Genomic DNA, 4,078 nt, shown 5'->3' with positions numbered 1-4,078 from the left:
CCTGGTCCTGGCACACTCCGGCTGCTGTGTGCTCAGGCTGGCTTCCTGCTCTCTGCTCTTTCCCTCCCTCCCTCCCGCGCTGAGTTTTTCTTCCTTCCTTCTCTCCCCCCCACAACCAGGTTCACTGAGGCGGTTTCTGAGCCATGTCCCTTCTGGGAGCTGGGTAGCTGTCTCTTGTGAAAGCAGTGAGAGGCGTCCCTTCTCCTCCAGTCCCCTAAACAGGAAGCTGGTACAAGGCCTGCCCTGACTGCGGAGCTACTGGGGTGCTGGCAGAAAGGTGCGGTGATGTCCACGGCAGACATGCCGTGGTTCATTAAAACTGCAAAGAATTCCTGCAGGAAATCCCCACTTTGTTTATAGTCCTTCACAAGCTGAGCAGCCCAGGATCTCCAAGGAGAACGCCACACGTTACACGGTCCCAGACAGCAGACTGGAAGGCGATGCCGTGCCAGCAGCAACACGGGAACACGGGTGTGGGTCTGGGAAGACAGAGGGGGGATGGGGGAGGCAGTGGATGGTGCAGTTCCTGCCATCCGGAAGGGTGCGTATTCTGAGGGGACATCTCACGAGTTAAGAGGAGACGGTGAATATAACTATCGTGGTGATCGTTCTGAAATGTATGGAAATAGCCAATCCCTACATTGTGTAAAAGGAACTAACGTAGTGTTGTGAGTCAATTACACTTCAGAAACAAACTTATAGAAAAAGAAATCAGATTTGTGGTTACTGGCAGGGGCAGGGGGTGAGGAATTGGATGAAGGCCGTCAAAAGGTACAAACTTCCTCCTTATGTTATGCTATGTTATAAGCTAAATAAGTACTAGGGATGTAATGTACAACATGATAAATATCGTTCACACTGCTGTATGTTTCATATGAAAGTTAAGAGAGTAAATCCTGAGTTCTCATCACAAGGAAAAAACTTTTTTTCTATTTCTTTAATTTTGTATCTATGTGACATGATAGACCATCACCAGACTTACTGTGATAATCATTTCATAATGTATGGAAGTCAAATCATTATGCTGTACACCTTAAACTTATACAGTGCTGTAACACAATAAAACTGAAAGAAAATTAAAAAAAAAAAAGAGGAGATGGTGAAGGAAAAGGAGGGAGGGTGGCCAGGTGAAAGCACGGCATCGGCAAGGACTTTTAGGGACAGTTTCATCAGGAAGCACGGAACATCTGGGTTCTTTATTTTTGCCAAATCTATACTTGCTTTGGGGGCATCCCTCCTCACTTAGCATGTGTTTCAACATTAGTACTGAAGAATACTAATACATCTTTTGCTTTATACATGTCCCTGGCACATAACGGGCCTTTGATAAATATTTCTTGAATGAGTGATAAAGGACACGGCACCCCAAACTCACACGGCCCCAAACCCAAACCCAAACAGAGGCACGAACAGGGGCTCAGGCTCACAGGGAACATTTGGTACCTGAGCTCACTTTCCTTTGGGTATTTTCCACGGTTTCACTCCAGCTTGAAATGCCCCTACTGGCAAAAACTGCCCTTTGAAATGCAGACAAAGTCAAAGATTCTTCTCAGTGGCTCCCCGTCACCACCACCAATAGCCTTTGCCAGAGCGTCACCAAGAAGGGACACTGAGCCTCAATCTAGCCAAGGCTGTGCTCATGATGCTCTGGATTATGAAAGCCCAAAGTAGCTTTTAAAATACAAACAACGTTTTTGTAACTAAGAGAAAAGTCAAGGGGAGGGAGTGCTTAGAATGATCCCCAAACAGCCCTGCTCTCCTGGGGGTACTGTTCAACAGCATACCTCGTTGAATGTTGCTTTTTAAAAGATAATACAGCATCAGTAATTCATTGGTGGCTGTGCTGATTCCACGGGGTTGTTTGCTCGAAGGTCAGATAACATCATCGCTCTGGAAGCCTTGGGCGGGAGGAGCTACACTTGGACCAACTTCCGCCAGTGAATCTACAGCCCTGAGGCCTTCTCAGAAATGGGAGGTGACCGTTTACCCTGTGACGTGTAAGAATGAGTGCATTCTCTTGTTCCGTGTAGGACCTGAGAGTACTTTTTGATTGTACTAACGTTTGTCTCACTTTTCCTTTGCCATGAAAAAACAACTGAGTCCAAAGGAATGCCTCCTTTTTGGAAAATAATTCTAAATGATTCTGTTTACAGAATTAGAACTCGGCATTAAAAAAATAAACTTGGACATATGAAAACACAAATCTTCCTACCTACCCAGGACAGATCTTATTGCTTTGGGCAGAGTGATTACAAAATTAGCAGGGAGAGATTGGCTTGCAGGTTCCATCAGATGTAACGACGGCATGAATTTCTCATTATTAAAATATGTAATATTTCAGATGGGACTGCATAATATTTGAGATATAATACCATAATACATGTGGTTATATAATAATTATGCAGTAATTAATTTTATAATAGATGTCTCAATGTCAGTTCAGTAGGTTTGTATGATCATGTGCAAAGCTTATGCTGGAAGAGGAATGTTGAACAGAAAACTGACGCGTGAAACAAACTTTTTCAAGAAGCTTATGCTCTGAGAAGAAAAGTTAAAATAAGTTTCCAAATAATACAAGGCAGATTATATTAAGATAATAAGGAAGGAACAAACTGCCAGTGGATTCCAAGGAGGGAGAGATGACATCAGGCTGGAGGGGACAAAGAAAAAAATCTTAATGAAGGTTGAGCAGGGTTTTGAGATAAGGCACAAATGGGGAAGAACGGACGACAAATTTTGACTGTGAGGTGAGCTTAGGAGATAAACCTGGAACCACCAGCTGGGCCAAGACTGAGTATCTGAAATCACTTTAGCTCTCACTTTTGAAGCAGGCATGATATTTTCTTTAAAAATTATTGTATTAGTTTGCTAGGGCTGCCGTAACAAAGTACCACAAACTGCAAGGCTTCAATAACAGACATTTACTGTCTCACAGCTCTGGAGCCTGGAAGTCTGAGATCAAGGTGTCGGCAGGGTGGGTTCCTTCAGAGGTCCAGGAGGGAGAATCTGGCCCACGTCCCTCCCCTAGCTTTTCAGGGTTTACCAGCAATGTTTTGCATTCCTTAGCTTGTAGATACATCACCCCAATATCTGTCGTTGTGTTCACACAACTTTCTCCCTGTGTGCATGTCTGTGTCCAAATTTCCCCTTTTTATAAAGACATCAGTCAGATTAGCACTCACTTTAATGGTCTTATTTTAACTTGATTACCTCTATAAAGATCCAATCTCCAAATAAAGTCACATTCTGAGGTTCTGGGGGTTAGGATTTCAATACATCTTTTTGGGGACACACAATTCATCCCATAGCAGTTACACATACACACACGTTGTTTCCTATGGCAAGTGCCTTTTTTTAAATTTATTTTTAAAAATTTATTTATTTATTTATTTATTTTTGGCTGTGTTGGGTCTTCGTTGCTGCATGCGGGCTTTCTCTAGTTGCGGCGAGTGGGGGCTACTCTTCCTTGCAGTGCGCGGGCTTCTCATTGCAGTGGCTTCTCTTGTTGTGGAGCACGGGCTCTAGGCACACGGGCTTCAGTAGTTGTGGCACGCGGGCTCAGTAGTTGTGGCTCGTGGGCTCTAGAGTGCAGGCTCAGTAGTTGTGGCACATGGGCTTAATTGCTCCACGGCATGTGGGATCTTCCCGGGCCAGGGCTCGAACCTGTGTCTCCTGCATTGGCAGGCGGATTCTTAACCACTGTGCCACCAGGGAAGCCCAGCAAGTTCCTTTTAAAAACGATGTTGAGAGGTTAAGAGTCTGGTGTTTATCCTAGAATCAGGTCATGGAATAAAATAGAAAAAATAGAAAAAGAAATGTTCCAGCTCAGTAGCCTCTCATATAGTTTACTGATTTCTCTGGCATCTATCTGCATTCTCTCACAGTCTGAAAATGAGCAGGCACGTTTGAGCTTAGAGAAAGTATTAACAATTCTTCTCATTTGTATTATGCACTATAGTTTATGAAGTATTTTCTCACTTCATCTCATGTGATCTTCACAATAATTCTATTAGCTAAGCAGGGTAGATATGCCATTACCAATGTATAGACAAGTGGCTTAAGTCTGAGAGGTTCCATG

The sequence above is a fragment of the Balaenoptera musculus genome, chromosome 1 (assembly GCF_009873245.2).
Source record: "Balaenoptera musculus isolate JJ_BM4_2016_0621 chromosome 1, mBalMus1.pri.v3, whole genome shotgun sequence".
Lineage (NCBI taxonomy): Eukaryota > Metazoa > Chordata > Mammalia > Artiodactyla > Balaenopteridae > Balaenoptera > Balaenoptera musculus.
The sequence above is the reverse complement of the archived record's forward strand: the minus strand, read 5'-3'. Positions refer to the sequence as shown.